Below are 23,412 nucleotides of genomic sequence, written 5' to 3' on the forward strand. Positions count from 1 at the left end.
ATATAATTACTATTGATATTTATTATTATTATTTTTATTATTATTACTAAACATTAATTATTAATTAATTATACATAAATATATAAGAAGGTATTTGAATCCGTTCTTTCAACATCAACTTTTTTTTTTTAAATTTTGTCTGTGTCTCTAATATTGGATACAAAATCAACTCAAATTCAATAAGAATCGAATATTAGTACAAATCAATACACTGTTTTTATTTTTCTTCTCTTTATCCCTTTCTGTTAAAGAATAATCTGTCGATACAACTGGATTATTAAGCAAACGTGTTCTCAACTCCATTATAAACATCATTCATCACATCATAAATTACTACCATCCTTTACCTCATAATCGATTCTAAACAGAAAATAAAGGAAGAACTCCAGAACACACTATTCAAACGTTTCTTATCTTTGTGGTTCGTTGCTACAACTAATCGAGAACAACCGTTATTCTATACTTCCGTTCCTAATCTTGCAGCTGAGAACTCGACACCATATGTCTCTCTTCCTCTTACTGTATTCTGATTCGAATACCACATAACCATCCATTTATAAAGCTTGTTAACCGATGCGTTTTTTTTAAACGAACCCAAGAATCAATGAACTTATATAGATTGTTACTACTTCAGTTAAGACCCATTTCAAACTATATCATCGTTTCTGTCTTGATCACAATCAACCGCCATCTTTATAAAAACCCTCACCCACGAGCTACCTTCATCATCGGTAAAGACCACCACCTACAAGCTACTACATACCATAAACCACCACCATACACTCTCTTTCTCGTTTTCTCTCTCTCATAACTGTAACCGAGAACTACCACGGTTCCACTATCATCGTGATTCAACCCTAATCACCATCACCTTCACGACGCTATCACAACTTCACCATCATCATTCTCCACCATCTAAACCACAACAACCCACTTTAACCACCTACAACTACCGCTAAATTTCTACTTCATATGTATTGTGTTCACCTCTATCTTCTATCGAAATTCAAACGTAAACTGCCAACTAAATGTTTCTGCTTCCTGTTCGAACCACCAAGCTGCCAGCCACCTGCAACAATTACGTCTCTGTCACTGTTTCGGGCCATCAAAATAGCCACCATAAACGCTCATTTGAGCTGTCCCTTTTTCTGTCGAACTCAAGAACCAAAACAGCCTGCGCTTTATTTATTTATTCATGTAATTGGTTAACTAATACAATGAGACTATGAAGATATTTGGGTATTAATATACAATACTTTATCAACAAAAGATATACAAGTGGGAGATTTAATGGCCGACAAAATGAATCAATTTAAAATGACATGGAGATGAGAACAACACTCTTGGATTCTAAAATCAACCCAGCAGCTTCCTATTTTTTTCCTAATCGTTTTAAAACTCGAATTAGAGGATTGTTGGGCCGAGGGACAAGTTATGATTACTGCTGGGCCGAGAATGAAATTAACGTTTGGGCCGATATTTGATTGTTGGGCTTGTATTTTGGATTTTCTAATTAGGCCACGAAGTGTAATGAAGTGATAATGATATTATCACAGAATGATCGATGATGATCATAAATGGAACGAAAAAGTGAGGATCATGATGTTATGACTATGGTGATGTAGGTTAGATGTTGATTAAAATAATTGTTAGTGAAATCGGGTTATAAGGTTATATTCGGATTTTAAAACAGAAAAGTCTAAATGGTGGAACGGTTAGGGGTGTTAGCGGTGAAAGAAGTGTCACGGGTTCGATTCTAAGGATTGTCATATATTTTTTTAAGGAATCCAATTCACTTAAGGTAGTTTTCTAATTCAATAATTTTTATTATTATTATTATTATTATTATTATTAATATTATTATTATTATTATTATTATTATTGTTAATATTATTGTTATTATTTACTAATATTATTATCATTATCTTAAAAGTATACATTTTTATAAAATTATTATTATTATAATTGCTAGTAATAATTATTAATACAAGTATCATTATAATTAACATTATTATTATTATTAACAAAAGTATTTTTATTAGAATTGTCATTTTTATTATCACTATTTTTATTATTTTAACATTAATATTATTTTCCATCATTATTATTATCATTAAATGTATCATTAAAAGTATCATATTTATTAAAAGTTAATAGTTAATATAACTTAAAATTTACTTGTTCGATTACGATTATATGTGTTAATGAATATATAAATGATATAGGTTCGTGAATCGAAGGCCAACCTTATAAGTTACCAATGGTGTTATATGTATTTTTACTACAAAATACATTAGGTGAGTATATAGTCCCCTTTTAAACTTTAAATATTTTGGGCTGAGAATACATGCGTTGTTTTTATAAATGATTTACGTTATGGACACAAGTGACTAAAATTACGTTCTACATGGGTTTGAATCAAAAATCCCCTAGCTTGGTAACTTTAACTATTGGTTTATGAACTGGTAGGCGCGAATCCTAAAGATAGATCTATCGGGTTTTACACCCCCACCCAGATGTTGTTCTAGTCACTATTAAACTAGAAGAACGGGTGTTTAGTACTTCGAGGTTAACGGAACGCACTTGATTCGGTGCACATATTATTATAACTCAGGGGTACACACTCTTGTTAAGCTAGTTACCGGGTGCCCACTGCTTGGAATAATTTTATACACTTGCGAGTGTATTATATTTTTATATATGAAATCTTGTGGTCCATAGTTATAACCCTGCTAGCATCAAACCTATATATCTCACCAACTTTATGTTGACTTTTTAAAGCATGTTTATTCTCAGGTACGAATTAAGTCTTCCGCTGTGCATTAGCTCATACTAAAGATATTACTTGGAGTCGATCATCGCAATGGAACCAACTGTTGATGACTCCGTCCAGGAGGATTAGGACGGGTCTTTACAGGTGGTATCAGAGCGTTGGTCCTAGCGAACCAGGTCTTGCATTAGTGTGTCTAACTGATAGTTGTTAGGATACATTAGCGAGTCTGGACTTCGACCTTAGCTGCATATTATAAGTATTGTATATCATTCCTAGTGGAAAATTACCTGCTAATTATTTCTAAGTCTAGACACGCCTTACTGCCTTTATTGCATAGATAGTGTATAGACAAATTCATATCTTAGCGTATCTATTACGGTAAACTTTGTCTGATATCTTCCGTAAATTTTTCCGTAATTTAAGGGATCCTGGTACTATATATATCTAGGCATATTATGCATTGAGAATACCATCCAACTATCATTTGCTGTCACTAAGCTTTTCATACCAAAAATCTTTTCTGTGATCGCGTACGATGGCCTCTACGAATCGACCAAGTTCTTCTGACTCCGAAGATAGCGTGACGGGAGCGCACCAACCGATCAACTACCGTGATTTCTTTAGAAAGTGGGGATGGGTTCGCGAAATACTTACCTTATGGAGAAATGAAGAAGGTACTCCATATCATGAGCCGAACTTACCACCTAACGTCGGAGTGCTCGACCCGCTCACCGGCGAACCTGTTCGCAACACCGTTTATACCCTTTTTGCAAGAATTTTTCATCTTGAGGCTACCATTAACGGAACTAGAGAAGATATCCGACCTTTACCTCACACTGATAACCAACCAGGGTTAGTATAAGAAGTTAAAGAACTCCGAGCTCGAGTGTTAATTTTAGAGAGCACGGTACACAATTTGCAAGCACCAGAAGTATCACCAACACCAGTAACATCACCAGCTTCAGCACCAACGGTACCAGTACCACCAATAACCCAAGTTTCAACAATCCATGCCTCACCATCTCATTCTGCACCTCGAGTATAATCATCGTTTTACGAATCGTTCTATATCGATTATCTTCGCTCGACATGGCGATTATGTAATTTCTAAAGTTTTAGAGATTATGTAATCTAGTATTAACGGTAAATCAAATGAGTTTAATATCTTATTGACTCATTAAATCCATGATTACATCTGAAGAAAATATATATGCAAATATATTTTCATAAAGATTGTAATTAAAATTCCTTTGTACAAGCTGTTAATGGTGAAAATATTTTAACGGGTAGGTAATACCCGAGGAATATTTAGATTTCACATTAATCAGCTACACGGTACATTCTTCGACTCTGATTCAACAGTCAGTCACTATCCTACTTGTATCCATAGATATACGTATCCGTTCACCACAGAATCCATTTTCGTTCAATTTCATATTTGGATTTTGACCTATCAGAATCCAACAAGTGGCATAATGAAGAAAACATTGGACAAAATAAAATTTGTTAGAAACAAACGAATTAACTAATTGAAATTTTGTTAAGAATCTACGCTAACTGTTCCAGCTAACTGTTCCTAGCTAACTGATTACATTTTTATCGCAATTTAATTATCGCAATTTTTTTTTTTTTTCATTTAATTTCTGTTATTTATTTTACGCCCTTTAAATATCGGGACACGTATACAAGGTTTTGACATATCATATCGACGCATCTGTATATATTATTTGGAATAACCATAGACACTCTATATGCAGTAATGCGGGAGTTAGCTATACAGGGTTGAGGTTGATTCTCAAATAATATATATACTTTGAGTTGTGATCGACACTGAGACCGGTACACGGGTCACGATACGTATTAATTAATTCGAATATTATATATTAATTTATATATGAATATATTGGACGATTGGACAATTGGATTATTGGACTGCTAACTTTGGACAATTAAAATGAATTAAAATATGGATTATAACATATGAAACTAAACAATTCTTCAAGTTTGCCACTTGATTTCATCTTAAAAACCTCATTTGTATCTCGACGATTCCAATCTGCGTTCGAAGCCTTCATGATACATGAAAACACCTCGATCGGAAGGATGAACCAGCCGCACTTCATCTATGGAAGAAAAGATTTATGCACCTGAAAAAAAAAAAAAAAAAAAAAAAAAAAAAAAAACTCTCGAACCCAAATTCATAGTTTAACACGTACCTGTGTTGAATCCTTTACCATTTATTAGCAAAAAATAACCTTACAATCCCTTTTCAAAGTAATCAATTTTGTCACAACTTCAGCAAGTTAACTTCGACTTCTCAGTAACACTAGTCTTATTATAACCTCGATGTATATACGTTGTCATTTCGCCGTCATTGCTGGAGAACCTTTTATATTCCACGACAACATCAGCAGCTGTACCAGCAGCTCGTCGTCTCTTTGGCGGAACTCTCAATCAGTATTTTGAAAATCCCGCAGAACTTCTCCCGTTATACCTACAACGTCTATCCCTAAGAATTTCATACCCCGAACGTGAAGTTTCTGAAGAACACCCTGAACTGCAAACTAGTTCTTGAAATGTTAATGAAGCAGCAAAAAAAAAAAAAAAAAAAAAACTGTAAATGAATTTAGCAGTCAAATGTTGACGATAAAGTATAATGTATTGATAAAGCTCAGAAAAAGAGGAGGTTTGGAACTGGAAAATGGATTGAGCAAAGTATGAAGGAAGGTGTGGATAAATTACAAGAACTGAATCCGCTTTCAAAGAATCCAAACGATTCAGTGCCTGCTGAAACTGTTAGTAAGAACCCTACTCCTTATTCTAAACCTTTCTAGATGATATTCATCATCATCATCTTATCGTAGATATTATAAGATATCTTCATATCTTCCGTTATACATATTCTCCATATTTCTGGAGATATTTTCACAACTATTCTTATCGAAAATTCTTTATCACTCCGTAACATCTGCGTTACAACATAAAAGAAACTGTGTTAGTTTCTAAATTCTAAAATCTTCGAGTTTAAAATGGGAATGTTCTGAAGCAGTGTTGGAAACTGATGCATGAATTAGTATAATATAATGAAACTTGATCAACTTCATTATATTACAGTAAGTCATGTTAAGTTTCTAATGGAATGTGATGATTCACAGTACCATCATCATATGCCATGTTACACGGCTCTTACATTCTATCCAATTTCGAAACGTATTAAGAACAAATCATTTTGATAGTTCTATCTTTCTGAATATTCTGGTAATTTGACAAATCAAAATCGTACCATTACCATTCCTTTCTGAGAACAATAGCTATGTTCATTCCAAATCTTATACCTACGAATTCCGGACCATTGCTCGCTTGGCTTGAGGACGGGAAGAGGAAATGAAAGAATGAAGCTTCAAAATAGAAATTAGAGTATAAATCGCAGCAAATAGGAGAGAGCATTAACTATGGATGACAATGGTTATAGGAGACAGAAGCAAGGATATCGAAGTATAAGGGAAGATATAAAACCCAACAACCACCCAGAATTTACAAACCGTGTATATTGAGGCAGATAGCAATATAGAGACACGGGAAAAACTAGAAACACTACAAACACAAGAGTATAGTAAAAGTAAATAGATTCTTCTGGTAGTAGATGAAAGAGAAGGATGACAGATGTGAAAATTAAAAGTATATCAAGGATTAGAATGGGATGGAGCATATTGACGAATGTTTTAAGGTAAGAATTGAGGAAGAAAGAATAGAAGATGTGAAGTATGGAAATAAGGAAAGAAGGAGATAGATTTATAGTGAAATAACCGACAGAGCAATCGAAACAGAATGGCGCATTAAATCAAAGAAGATCATAATTTCCTTATTCGCCGAAGAATCAAATCTTTTAGATTTCCAAGATTTCCTTGTAAATCCCTTAAATTTCCGGAAATTCATTATGACTACGTCAAAAGTCAAATCTCTATCTCAATCTCTGGTGACAGCTTCACTCGTACGCTTCACATAATCGAATCGTTTTATCTGTATATCGCAATAATAATAAACCTCCATTATTATCTCATATTCGTCATGAAAACATTTTCATTGTTAGCCATGACGACCTCACTCAAATTTCGGGGACGAAATTTCTTTAACGGGTGGGTACTGTAACGACCCGGAGATTTCCGACCAAATTTAAACCCTAATCTCTATATGTTTCCGACACGATAAGCAAAAACCCTAATGTTGAGTCTAGAAAGTTTGAAATCTATATTCGGATAATCAGTTACCCTTTGACCATACCTGGCGATTCACGAACAATTATGTGTAAATAGATATGTGTGTGTATATATATGTATGTGTGGGTGTGTGTAAATTGATACGATTGGTTTGTTATATTATTATTATTACTAGTATTATTATTTTCAAAGTTAATACCATTTTTTTTTATTAATTATTAATCTTATAAATATTATAAATATAATTACTATTGATATTTATTATTATTATTTTTATTATTATTACTAAACATTAATTATTAATTAATTATACATAAATATATAAGAAGGTATTTGAATCCGTTCTTTCAACATCAACTTTTTTTTTTTAAATTTTGTCTGTGTCTCTAATATTGGATACAAAATCAACTCAAATTCAATAAGAATCGAATATTAGTACAAATCAATACACTGTTTTTATTTTTCTTCTCTTTATCCCTTTCTGTTAAAGAATAATCTGTCGATGCAACTGGATTATTAAGCAAACGTGTTCTCAACTCCATTATAAACATCATTCATCACATCATAAATTACTACCATCCTTTACCTCATAATCGATTCTAAACAGAAAATAAAGGAAGAACTCCAGAACCCACTATTCAAACGTTTCTTATCTTTGTGGTTCGTTGCTACAACTAATCGAGAACAACCGTTATTCTATACTTCCGTTCCTAATCTTGCAGCTGAGAACTCGACACCATATGTCTCTCTTCCTCTTACTGTATTCTGATTCGAATACCACATAACCATCCATTTATAAAGCTTGTTAACCGATGCATTTTTTTTAAACGAACCCAAGAATCAATGAACTTATATAGATTGTTACTACTTCAGTTAAGACCCATTTCAAACTATATCATCATTTCTGTCTTGATCACAATCAACCGCCATCTTTATAAAAACCCTCACCCACGAGCTACCTTCATCATCGGTAAAGACCACCACCTACAAGCTACTACATACCATAAACCACCACCATACACTCTCTTTCTCGTTTTCTCTCTCTCATAACTGTAACCGAGAACTACCACGGTTCCACTATCATCGTGATTCAACCCTAATCACCATCACCTTCACGACGCTATCACAACTTCACCATCATCATTCTCCACCATCTAAACCACAACAACCCACTTTAACCACCTACAACTACCGCTAAATTTCTACTTCATATGTATTGTGTTCACCTCTATCTTCTATCGAAATTCAAACGTAAACTGCCAACTAAATGTTTCTGCTTCCTGTTCGAACCACCAAGCTGCCAGCCACCTGCAACAATTACGTCTCTGTCACTGTTTCGGGCCATCAAAATAGCCACCATAAACGCTCATTTGAGCTGTCCCTTTTTCTGTCGAACTCAAGAACCAAAACAGCCTGCGCTTTATTTATTTATTCATGTAACTGGTTAACTAATACAATGAGACTATGAAGATATTTGGGTATTAATATACAATACTTTATCAACAAAAGATATACAAGTGGGAGATTTAATGGCCGACAAAATGAATCAATTTAAAATGACATGGAGATGAGAACAACACTCTTGGATTCTAAAATCAACCCAGCAGCTTCCTATTTTTTTCCTAATCATTTTAAAACTCGAATTAGAGGATTGTTGGGCCGAGGGACAAGTTATGATTACTGCTGGGCCGAGAATGAAATTAACGTTTGGGCCGATATTTGATTGTTGGGCTTGTATTTTGGGTTTTCTAATTAGGCCACGAAGTGTAATGAAGTGATAATGATATTATCACAGAATGATCGATGATGATCATAAATGGAACGAAAAAGTGAGGATCATGATGTTATGACTATGGTGATGTAGGTTAGATGTTGATTAAAATAATTGTTAGTGAAATCGGGTTATAAGGTTATATTCGGATTTTAAAACAGAAAAGTCTAAATGGTGGAACGGTTAGGGGTGTTAGCGGTGAAAGAAGTGTCACGGGTTCGATTCTAAGGATTGTCATATATTTTTTTAAGGAATCCAATTCACTTAAGGTAGTTTTCTAATTCAATAATTTTTATTATTATTATTATTATTATTATTATTAATATTATTATTATTATTATTATTATTGTTAATATTATTGTTATTATTTACTAATATTATTATCATTATCTTAAAAGTATACATTTTTATAAAATTATTATTATTATAATTGCTAGTAATAATTATTAATACAAGTATCATTATAATTAACATTATTATTATTATTAACAAAAGTATTTTTATTAGAATTGTCATTTTTATTATCACTATTTTTATTATTTTAACATTAATATTATTTTCCATCATTATTATTATCATTAAATGTATCATTAAAAGTATCATATTTATTAAAAGTTAATAGTTAATATAACTTAAAATTTACTTGTTCGATTACGATTATATGTGTTAATGAATATATAAATGATATAGGTTCGTGAATCGAAGGCCAACCTTATAAGTTACCAATGGTGTTATATGTATTTTTACTACAAAATACATTAGGTGAGTATATAGTCCCCTTTTAAACTTTAAATATTTTGGGCTGAGAATACATGCGTTGTTTTTATAAATGATTTACGTTATGGACACAAGTGACTAAAATTACGTTCTACATGGGTTTGAATCAAAAATCCCCTAGCTTGGTAACTTTAACTATTGGTTTATGAACTGGTAGGCGCGAATCCTAAAGATAGATCTATCGGGTTTTACACCCCCACCCAGATGTTGTTCTAGTCACAATTAAACTAGAAGAACGGGTGTTTAGTACTTCGAGGTTAACGGAACGCACTTGATTCGGTGCACATATTATTATAACTCAGGGGTACACACTCTTGTTAAGCTAGTTACCGGGTGCCCACTGCTTGGAATAATTTTATACACTTGCGAGTGTATTATATTTTTATATATGAAATCTTGTGGTCCATAGTTATAACCCTGCTAGCATCAAACCTATATATCTCACCAACTTTATGTTGACTTTTTAAAGCATGTTTATTCTCAGGTACGAATTAAGTCTTCCGCTGTGCATTAGCTCATACTAAAGATATTACTTGGAGTCGATCATCGCAATGGAACCAACTGTTGATGACTCCGTCCAGGAGGATTAGGACGGGTCTTTACAGTAATGATGTCCACAGTGATTCTTGAACTGACAGAGTTTATGATGTTATCGGTGTTGTTGATTCGGATGTTGACTGTACTGACGATGCTGGTAACGCTGACGGTACTGTTGATGCTGTTGGTAAAGCAAGTTTAGCTTGTTAATCACACACCATTTTTGTCAGGGTTTCTACTCTTCCTTCTATCATTTTGGTTTGCTTAACTGATTTATGGTTAGGGCTAGATTAGATAATCTCTAAGACTTTAGAGATTACATAATCGCCGTGGAATATTTCTCCAATGAAGTTATGAATTAATACTTCGTCAGTTATTGTTGTTGGTACTCCTTGGTATCTATGGTGCGTATGACGTTGATGCTCAAGTTGAGGTTTACGACGCGGTTGTGGTTGGAGGTGGTAATGGTACTGTTGGCGTTGATGGTGGTGGTACTGGTTATGCTGCTGATGCTACTGCTGGTGTTTGTAATCTCTGCACCATATTCTCCAAAGCCACTACCTGAGCGCGAAGCTCGTTTACTTCTTCTATTACACCAGGGTGATTGTCGGTTCGGACAAGCGGATAAATAAAATCTAAAATTTGATGTAATATATAATCGTGACGAGATACTCTGGAAATGAGCAAGAACATGGTGTTTCGGACAGGTTCGCCGGTAAGTGCTTCAGGTTCTTCGTCAAGAGGGCAATGTGGTGGATGGAAGGGATCACCTTCTTCTTGTCTCCAATGATTGAGGAGGCTACGAACCCATCCCCAATTCATCCAGAATAGGTGATGACTGATTGGTTGATCTATTCCGGTCACACTGCTTTCGGAGCTTGAATGGGATTCCATTTCGGAATCTGAGTGACTTGAACTGATGACGAATTCCATTTCGTACGATTGGATAAAGGATTTTTTTTTTTTTGATATGAAATGATTTTGGCTAACGGATGGTACTCTAATTATATAGAATATATATATATAGATCAAAAGATTTCGTAGATTACGGAGGACTTTGCGGGATATGTCAGGCAAAGTTTAAAGTAACAGATACGATAAGATATGATTTAGCAGATATGCTAAGATATAATTTTTTGTCTATACACTATTCATGCAATCAATGCAGCAAGACGTGTCTTAGACTAAAAATGATAAGCAGGTAATTTCCTGAGGATGATAAGTAGTTAATTTTCGACACAAAATGATAAGCAAAACTTTTGACATGCAGACACGGTCGAAGTCCAGACTCACTAATGCATCCTATCGACTTATCAGTTAGACACACTAATGCAGATCTGGTTCGCTAAGACCACCGCTCTGATACCAACTGAAAGGACCCGTTCATATACATTATAAACGATTCACAATAGTTGATTACATTGCGAGGTATTTGACCTCTATATGATACATTTTACAAACATTGCATTCGTTTTTAAAAGACAATCTTTCTTTACATCAAAAATTGACAGGCATGCATACCATTTCATAATATCCACTATCCAACTATAAATTAATTTAATAATAATCTTTGATGAACTCAATGACTCGAATGCAACGTTCTTCGAAATATGCTATGAAAGACTCCAAGTAATATCTTTAAAATGAACAAATGCACAGCGGAAGATTTCTTTAACACCTGAGAATAAACATGCTTTAAAGTGTCAACCAAAAGGTTGGTGAGTTCATTAGTTTATCATAATCATTTATTTCCATCATTTTAATAGATCACAAGAATTTCATTTCCAGTTCTCATAAATATACGTCCCATGCATAGAGACAAAAAATAATCATTCATATGGTGAACACCTGGTAACCGACATTAACTAGATACATATAAGAATATCCCCTATCATTCCGGGATCCTCCTTCGGACATGATATAATTTCAAAGTACTAAAGCATCCGGTACTTTGGATGGGGTTTGTTAGGCCCAATAGATCTATCTTTAGAGTTCGCGTCAATTAGGGTGTCTGTTCCCTAATTCTTAGATTACCATACTTAATATAAATGGGCATATTCGATTTCGATCATTCAACCATATAATGTAGTTTCAATTACTTGTGTCTATTTCGTAAAACAGTTATAAAAACAGCGCATGTATTCTCAGTCCCAAAAATATATATTGCAAAAGCATTTAAAAAGGGATTAATGAAACTCACCATACTATATTTCGTAGTAAAAATATATATAACATCATTGAACAAGTGCAAGGTTGGCCTTGGATTCACGAACCTAAATTAATTATATATATTTATGTGTTGGTCAATATTTGTCTAACAAATTAGGTCAAGTCATAGTGTACCACAATCCTAATGCTCGAGACTAATATGCAAAAGTCAACAAAAGTAAATTTGACTCAAAATAATTTCCAAAAATTTATACATGATTAATATATAGTTTAAATATCGTCATTTTATATTTATAAATATTTTTAAAAGATTTATTAGAGTAAATAATATAATTTATCTATTAATAAATAAAATTTTATATTATATTTATATAATAAAATATACTTTTATATATATTAAGTAATAAAATTTATAGGGTTCATTTAATATTATAAAGATAATATGATACGTATTATTAAAGTAAGTTATTACACGTAGTAAAATATGTTTGTATCAAATATTTATTTGATAAAATAATATCTATAATGATAGTAAGTAAAAGTTGTATTATTTTGTAATAATAATTATTATTATAAAAATATCAATATTTATAATTACTAAGATGACATTATGATAAAACGATAATTTTAATTATGATAACTTTAATATTTACGATAATTTTTAATATTATCTTTAAAATAATAATTCTATTTAAAATAATAATAATAATAATGATATTTTATAGTAACAATGACATTTCTATTAAAATGATAATTTTTGTTAAAATGATAGTTTTAATACTAACGATAATTTTAATAATAATAGTAATGATAAAAATAATAAGAACAATAATTTTATCTAAATCAATATCTTATAATATTTTAATTTCATCATGATACTCTTACCCATTATTTCCTAATCGTTTCATTTAATAGCTTTTAATCGTCTTTTATATCGTGTTCGTAATACACTAATATTAATAATGATAGTTACTATAACATTATTAACGATAATACTAATAATTATCTTAATGATAATATAGTAATAATAATAATAACAATAACAATAACCATTTTGAAATAATGATATATATATATTAATAATGATAATAATAATAATAATACCAATAATAATAATAATAATAATAATAATAATAATTGGATAATAATAATAATACTAATTATAACTTTAACGATAATAACGATAGTAATAATAATAAAAATAACAATTTTTAATGATAAATCCTTTTATTGATAAAGATAATAATAATAATAATAATAATAAGATAAAACTAGAACGACGATAATAACGACGATAATAATAATCATTTTTAATAATAATACAAAAATTCAATGGACTATAACTTCAAATTCGTTCATCGAAATCATTCGATATCTAAATGAAAAGTTCTTAATTTTTCGCTAGCTTTCCAACGACATGCATATCTTATACCTTATCTCAGTCGCATATATAACTAATTCAGGATTCAACATAACCTAACTAAAGGCAATATCAAAAGTACAAACATGCATAATCCTATATACTCGAGCACTAGTCAGGGATACACTATTAGTATGTAAAAGTTAAATTATGAGTACTCACGTATCAATATTGAGATTCAATATTGCAGGAAAGGTACGTAGACGCAACGGAGATGATAAACACTATATTGACCTCACGAGCATACCCATGAACCATACCAATAACCTCCATAGCTATAACCCATAATTTTCTTATTCCAATCCCACTCGAAAAACAATTTCGAAATCACTCGGACAGCACTCTGACGTAATATTTTATGTATACTAATAATATCTTGAAATAATACGGAGTAAATATATATATATATATATATATATATATATATATATATATATATATATATATATATATATATATATATATATATATATATATATATATATATATATATATATATATATATATATATATATATATGTAAATCGATTGAGAGAGTTTAGAGAAAAATATTTTCAAGTTTCTATGAAATAATGAAACCTATTGAATTCTATTTATAATAGATTTTTGAATTATTAAAGTATGAATTATTAAAGTGAATTATTAAAGTATGAATTATTAAAGTGAATTATTAAAGTATGAATTATTAAAGTGAATTATTAAAGTGAATTATAAAAGTATGAATTATTAAAGTGAATTATTAAAGTTAAAGTAAAGTAAAAATAAAGTAAAGGTAAAGTTTAAGTATAGTAAAAGTATAAAATTATGTACGTATAATACGCGTATAAATATATATAATATTAATTTAAATCGTTATATATATTTAATAAAATAAAATATAAATATCGTTATCTTTATCATACTGGTTAAGTAATGAGTTGTCAAAAGTGGTTCTAGATATTTATAAAAGTTATATACGTTTTAATAATAAAGTTCTTTTTAAACTGAAAACGTTTTTGTACGTTTAAAACTAAATCAAATAAATATAATAATTTTGTTTTCCAAAACCAAATATATTTTTAAGAATTATTTTGCTTAAAGGTTAAAATAATGGAAATCGTTATATCATAAAATGTTTTGAAAAAGTAGAATCATATATATTCATAATAGGTTTCAAGTTTTTAAATTACAGTTTGTTGGTGAAGCATGGGATAAAGTTCAAAGGTTAAATAAACGTATGAAATCATCTTAATGAAAAATGTCGAGTTACTTAACTTGTCGATATCCAACATCTAAGTTATTTACACTTCACGTTCTTACTTATAAATCACTTTACCATTTTCCGAATGTTGTCAAAAAGAATAGATTTCTTAAATCACAGTGGACCTCATAACATAGACCCGTAATCATATCATAATGTATCTGATAAATCAACAATTTGATATTATCTTCTAATTCCATCGATAAACATATTGAAACAAATACGATCATGTAAAGTATTATACGTTTAATACTTTATTAATATTCTCAAGTTATAATATATATATATATATACATATATATATATATATATATTTATTTATATATAACGGTTCGTGAATCGTCTGAATTTGGTCGAGGTTATAATGAATGTATGAACACAATTTAAAATTCTTGAGATTTAACTTAACAAACTTTGCTTATCGTGTCAGAATAATATAAAGATAAAGTTTAAATTTGATTGGAAATTTCCGGGTTGTCACAGCAACGGAGATGATAAACACTAGGTTTGATTCACAAATATACCCCTAAACATTACCCATAATCTCCTTGGCAATAACCCATAATTTTATTAGCTCTATCCCGCTTGAAAACCATTTTGAAAGTGACACGCTCATGACCTCGTCGTAGTATTTTATGTATAATACTAATTAATAATAATACTACTAATAATATTAAGATTAATAATAATAATATTAATAATAATAATAATAATAATAATAATAATAATAATAATAATAATAACAATAATATAAATAATTAAATGTTTACGGAGTATGTGAAATAAATGAAATCAAAGTGCAGAAATCGATCAATTTATAGATGTAATCTGGAATCCATTGTCATGCGATCGCATGAGTTTCATTTGATATGGCCATGCGATCGCATGGCTAGCTGTACCTGGTCACAATGTTTTAACTTTTTGTTTGTCGACATAATTTAATAATAATATATATAATATATATAATTTAAATTAATTAATTATATATTATATTTTATTCCCGTGCTTAGTGGACTTGTAACTTTTGCTCCGATAAGTCGTACGTCATCACTCGACTTATGTCTCGGTTCCGGTTTTTCGAATGTCCTTTCGTACGCTGAGAAAACTTGTACATTACATTTTGGGACACGTACCTTAGTCAAAATATAGCCTTAAATTATCGCTAAATTATATCACTCGAAATATAACTTATACATTTGAGTGTTTTGGTCATTTACTTCTATAAATCATCGTCTCGCTATTTGTTAAAATACATTTTAAAATAGTATTTTACTGCAGCAAAATTACTGTAGCAATTCAATGTAGCAAAGGCAATTTTTACTGTAGCAATTCACTGTAGCAAAGTCAATTTCATGGTAGCAAATAGTGATTTTCGAAAATACTGTAGCATTTTGGGTACTGTAGCAATTTGAAAATACTGTAGCAAATTAGTGTTTTACTGGTTCATCTTAAACGCTTTAGTTAACTTATCTAAATACCAATCGAATCAATAAACGAATGTTACTATCGTTTACTAAATAACTTGAAATTATATATATGTATATATCTTTTTAATATACATAAATCAGTTTTTAAATACACATTGAAAGTTATTTATAAATAAATTTTAATAATAAATATTTCAACTTATCATATATATTCAAATAGATATTTAAACCAATAAGTTTTATGTACGGTATCAAACAAATTAATACATTGTTACCTTTTCAAGTTATAGTATATATGTATCTATTTACATATAATTGTTCGCGAATCGTTGAAAACAACCGAAGGGTATTTAAATATATAAAAGTAGTTCAAAAATTTTGAGATTCAGTTTTACAGACTTTGCTTTTCGTGTCGAAAATGTTAATCATACAAAGATTAAGTTTAAATTTGGTCAGAAATTTCCGGGTCATCACACCAGACATGGAATACCCGTCTCTATTATCTCCGATAGGGATGGTAGATTTGTTTCAAGGTTCTGGCAGACGTTGCAACAAGCATTGGGGACTCGTCTAGACATGAGTACTGCCTATCATTCACAAACTGATGGGCAGAGCGAAAGGACGATACAAACGCTTGAAGACATGCTACGAGCATGTGTTATTGATTTCGGAAACAGTTGGGATCGACACCTACCGTTAGCAGAATTTTCCTACAACAACAGTTATCATTCTAGTATTGAGATGGCGCCGTTTGAGGCACTTTATGGTAGAAAGTGCAGGTCTCCGATTTGTTGGAATGAAGTGGGGGATAGACAGATTACGGGTCCGGTGATAATACAAGAAATTACCGAGAAAATCATCCAAATTCAACAATGATTGAAAATCGCCCAGAGTCGACAAAAGAGCTACGCTGACAGTAAAAGAAAAGATATAGAGTTTGAAATTAGAGAAATGGTCATGCTTAAGGTGTCATCTTGGAAAGGCGTTTTTCAATTTGGTAAACGGGGGAAACTAAATCCAAGGTACATTGGACCACTCAAGATTATAGATCGTGTCGGACCAGTAGCTTACCAACTGGAGCTACCTCAACAACTCGCGGCTGTACATAACACTTTCCACATATCGAATTTGAAGAAATGTTCTGCTAAAGAAGATCTCACTATTCCATTAGACGAAATCTAAATCGATGAAAAACTTCAATTCATTGAAGAACCCGTCGAAATAATGGATCGTGAGGTTAAGAGACTTAAGCAAAACAAGATACCGATTGTTAAGGTTCGATGGAATGCTCGTAGAGGACCCGAGTTCACCTGGGAGCATGAAGATCAGATGAAGAAGAAATACCCGCATCTATTTCCAGAAGATTCGTCAACACCTTCAACAACTTAAAATTTCGGGACGAAATTTATTTAACGGGTAGGTACTGTAGTGACCCGAACTTTTCCATGTTTATATATATTAATTGAGATTGATATTTACATGACTAAATGTTTCCAAAATGTTAAGCAATCAAACTTGTTAAGACTTGATTAAATGAAATAAGTTTCATATAGACAATTGATCACCCAAGTTGACCGGCGATTCACGAACGTTACAAAATTGTAAAAACTACATGTTGTGGTATGTATAGACATATATATATGGTTGACATGAGATTATGATGAGTAAGTATCTCACTAAGTATATTAACAATGTGTGATATACATAAAAAATGAGATTACTAAGTTCAGAAACTCGAAATGATATATATAACGATTATCGTTATGATAACGTCTACTAAATACATATGTATCATATTAAGATATTGATACACTATATTTAACATGATAAAATGATATTTAAATATATCATTAAGTGTGTTAACAATGAACTCCATATGTAAAAACAAGACTACTAACTCAAGAATTACGAAACGAGACTTATATGTAACGATTATCGTTGTAACGATATTTTAATGTATATATCATATTAAGAGATATTCATACATCATAATATCATGATAACATAATAATTTAACATCTCATTTGATATAATAAACATTGGGTTAACAACATTAATTGAGATCGTTAACTTAAAGGTTTCAAAACAACACTTACATGTAACGATTAACGAAGACTTAACGACTCCATTAGAATGTATATACATTTTGTGTTTTGATATGTATTCTTACACTTTTGAAAGACTTCAATACACATATCAAAGTACTTCTACTTAACAAAAATGCTTACAATTACATCCTCGTTCAGTTTCATCAACAATTCTACTCGTATGCACCCGTATTCGTACTCGTACAATACACAGCTTTTAGATGTATGTACTATTGGAATATACACTCCAATGATCAGCTCTTAGCAGTCCATGTGAGTCACCTAATACATGTGGGAACCATCATTTGGCAACTAGCATGAAATATCTCATAAAATTACAAAAATATTAGTGATCATTCATGACTTATTTAGATGAAAACAAAATTACATATTCTTTATATCTAATCCATATACCAACGACCAAAAACACCTACAAACACTTTCATTCTTCAATTTTCTTCATCTAATTGATCTCTCTCAAGTTCCATCTTCAAGTTCTAAGTGTTCTTCATAAATTCCATAAGTATAGTTTCATAAAAATCAAGAATACTTCCAAGTTTGGAAGTCTACTTCCAAGCTTTCTAATCTATTCCAAGTAATCATCTAAGATCAAGGAACCTTTGTTATTTACAGTAGGTTATCTTTCTAATTCAAGGTAATATTCATATTCAAACTTTGATTCAATTTCTACAACTATAACAATCTTATTTCGAGTGAAAATCTTACTTGAACTGTTTTCGTGTCATGATTCTGCTTCAAGAACTTTCAAGCCATCCAAGGATCCTTTGAAGCTAGATCCATTTTTCTCATTTCTAGTAGTTTTATCCAGAAAACTTGAGGTAGTAATGATGTTCATAACATCATTCAATTCATACATATAAAGCTATCTTATTCAAAGTTTTAAACTTGTAATCACTAGAACATAGTTTAGTTAATTCTAAACTTGTTCGCAAACAAAAGTTATCCTTCTAACTTGACTTTTAAAATCTACTAAACATATTTTCTATATCTATATGATATGCTAACTTAATGATTTAAAACCTGGAAACACGATGAACACCATAAAATCGGATATACGCCGTCGTAGTGAAACCGGGGGCTATTTTGGTTTGGATAATTAAAAACTATGATAAACTTTGATTTAAAAGTTGTTCTTCTGGGAAAATGATTTTTCATATGAACATGAAACTATATCCAAAAATCTTGGTTAAACTCAAAGTGAAAGTATATTTTTCAAAATGGTCATCAAGATGTCTTTCTTTCGACGAAAATGACTACCTCTTTAGTAATTGACATGTAACTTAAATTTCCGCTATAAACCTATACTTTTTCGGTTTGGATTCTTAAATTAGAGTTCAATATGAAACCATATCAATTTGATTCACTCAAAACAGATTTAAAATGAAGAAGTTATGGGTAAAACAAGATTGAATATTTTTGATCTTTTTAGCTACGGGAAATGTTTAACAAATCTATACAAATCATATCCTAGCTAACTTATATTGTATTATACATGTATTATAATATATTATGTAATCTTGGGATACCATAGACACGTATGCAAATGTTTTGACATATCATATTGACCAATGTATATATATTATTTGGAACAATCATAGACACTCTATATGCAGCAATATTGGAGTTATCTATACAGGGTTGAGGTTGATTCCAAAAATATATATACTTTGAGTTGTGATTTAGCCTAAGACGTGTATACACTGGGTCGTGGATTGATTCAAGATAATATATATCGATTTATTTCTGTACATCTAACTGTGGACAACTAGTTGTAGGTTACTAACGAGGACAACTGACTTAATACACTCAAATCTTTAAAACATAATAAAAATGGTTGTAATTATATTTTGATCATACTTTGATATATATGTACATATTTGTATAGGTTTGTGAATCAATCCTTGGCCAAGTCTTATTTCATAGGAAGGAAATATCTGTGAAAGTGAGTTATAGTCCCACTTTTAAAATCTAATATTTTTGGGATGAGAATACATGCAGGTTTTATAAATGATTTACAAAATAGACACAAGTACGTGAAACTACATTCTATGGTTGAATTATCGAAATCGAATATGCCCCTTTTTATTAAGTCTGGTAATCTAAGAATTACGGAACAGACACCCTAATTGACGCGAATCCTAAAGATAGATCTATTGGGCCTAACAAACCCCATCCAAGTACCAGATGTTTTAGTACTTTGAAATTTATATCATATCCGAAGGGTGTCCAGGAATGATGGGGATATTCTTATATATGCATCTTGTTAATGTCGGTTACCAGGTGTTCACCATATGAATGATTTTTATCTCTATGTATGGGATGTGTATTGAAATATGAAATCTTGTGGTCTATTGTTACGATTTGATATATATAGGTTAAACCTATAACTCACCAACATTTTTGTTGACGTTTAAAGCATGCTTATTCTCAGGTGAATACTAAGAGCTTCCGCTGTTGCATACTAAAATAAGGACAAGATTTGGAGTCCATGTTTGTATGATATTGTGTAAAAACTGCATTCAAGAAACATATGTCGATGTAATCTATTTCAATTGTAAACCATTATGTAATGGTCATGTGTAAACAGTATATTTTAGATTATCATTATTTGATAATCTACGTAAGGCTTTTAAAACATTTATTGATAAAATAAAGGTTATGGTTGTTTTAAAAATGAATGCAGTCTTTGAAAAACGTCTCATATAGAGGTCAAAACCTCGCAATGAAATCAATTAATATGGAACGTTTATAATCAATATGAACGGGACATTTCACTCAATCTTGTAGAATATTTTGATAAACGTTTCTGGATGAAACAACTGAAATCTTGTGATCCACTTTTGTATACAGATTATGCGAAACACTAAAACTATGAACTCACCAACCTTTGTGTTAACACTTGTTAGCATGTTTATTCTCAAGTTTCCTAGAAGTCTTCCACTGTTTGCTTATATGTTAGACAAACTATGTGCATGGAGTCGTACATGGCATATTTTTCAAGAAAACGTTGCATTCACCAAAACATCACCATGTATCTTATTTTAACTGCATTGTCAAAGGAAGTACTATTGTAAACTATTATTTACGGTGATTATCTATATGTAGAAATCATTAGATGTCGAAAACCTTTGATTTAAATATTCATTTATGGTGTGCCTTTTCAAAAGAATGCAATGTTTACAAAACGTATCATATAGAGGTCAAATACCTCGCAATGAAATCAATGAATGACGTATTGTCCATATGGATTTGGAGCGATCGTCACATAGTGCGTAAGCAGCATTTTGTCCTACCTGTTCAAGATAGGTGTTCCACCACGTTAACGCAGTACATGTGAAGGTATGCGTAGCATAATTAACTTTGTCCTCTTCAGTACACTTACTTATGGCAAACACCTATTCGACTTTCTCGGTCCACCATTTCAATCCAATTGGTCCTTCGGTTCCATCAAATTCCAAAGGTTTGCAGGCAGTGAATTCTTTGTAGGAGCATCCTACACGGTTTCTTACGCCGTTAGCTGCATTGCTAGATTCGGAGTTATTGTTGATATGTAGCGCAGCCTGTACTGCGGCTATGTTTGCAGCAAGAAAGGTACAAAATTCCTCTTCGCTCATATTCATGGTGTGTCGAGTAGTCGGTGCCATTTCCTTCAAAATAGCCAACTGAATCGAGTTAATCATACAGAATATTAAGAGTAGTCAATAGTATTTCGTAGCATAATATGAACTCATTTATAAAAGCTTTTTCTTCATATTTGCGTTTTATAAATTTAAATTCGGGTACTACCTACCCGTTAAGTTCAGACTTAGTAGCTAATATACAATTCAACTACTACAATTCCATATGAAAAACTGATTATAATAATATATCACATACAAATATTCTTCAAACTTACAACTTCGCTATATTACATTTAACATGAAATATAGTACACTTTGATACATGACAGTTTTGAAGATAAACCTAGTTAATACGCAAGTTGTTCAGCAAAGGAAATAAAGACACGTAATTCATAAGTCCAAAAACAAGTCATGCATTCTGGTTTTACTAAAATGACTTCCCATCCTTGGTCTTGTGGAAAATAACCGTTATGACCATTGGCTAGGCAGCATGTTGTAATGTCATCAAAAGGACGAGGGTTTCGTAATGTCCAACAGCCCCGTAATAATCTAAAAACCTTGTTTCTCACCCCAACTACTGAATCCGTCACTTGTGGGAAGGTTTTATTTAAAAGTTGCAATCCGATGTTCTTTTTCTCACTTTGGTAAGAAGCGAACATCACTAACCCGTAAGCATAACATGCTTCTTTATGTTGCATGTTAGAAGCTCTTTCTAATTCACGAAATCCTATGTTGGGATATGTTGAGTCAAAATAGGTTCTTAACCCGTAGCGTAAAATTGCATTTGGGTTCCCCGTATTTAACGCTTTAAAGAAAACACGGCGTAACTTACGGTCTCCCTAATGTGATATACCCCACCTATCAAAGGAAAGCCTTTTATAAACTAAGATATTTCTGGAAAGTCTTTCAAATGTTTAACAAGTTAATTTTGCCATAACTAATTGTGCTGATGAATTCTGACCGACTCTAGACAAGATTTCCTCAATCATATCCTCTGGTAGATCTTCTAAAATATTTGGTTGTCTACCCTTAACGTCCATTTTATTTTTATACTGTAAAATAAACAAGGATTAGATTCGTAAAAGATAATTAATAAACAATACAAGCAATTTTTACATAGAACATAAAAGGACAAGCACACTACAATACATATAATACACAACATGATTACAACCCTCTAATCTGAATCGCTGGTTTCTTCTTCTTCGGACTTGGTTTGTTTTCCTAATTTTCTAGGGATATATGGTGCTTCTCTAATACGAGCCGTCGTTTTCCACAATGGTTTAGAGGTTCCCGGGTTATTGTTACAATTTAGGAAATATAGACGTTGCCGGTACATATAAAGTTCATCGG

The sequence above is a fragment of the Rutidosis leptorrhynchoides genome, chromosome 11 (genome assembly GCF_046630445.1).
Source record: "Rutidosis leptorrhynchoides isolate AG116_Rl617_1_P2 chromosome 11, CSIRO_AGI_Rlap_v1, whole genome shotgun sequence".
NCBI lineage: Eukaryota > Viridiplantae > Streptophyta > Magnoliopsida > Asterales > Asteraceae > Rutidosis > Rutidosis leptorrhynchoides.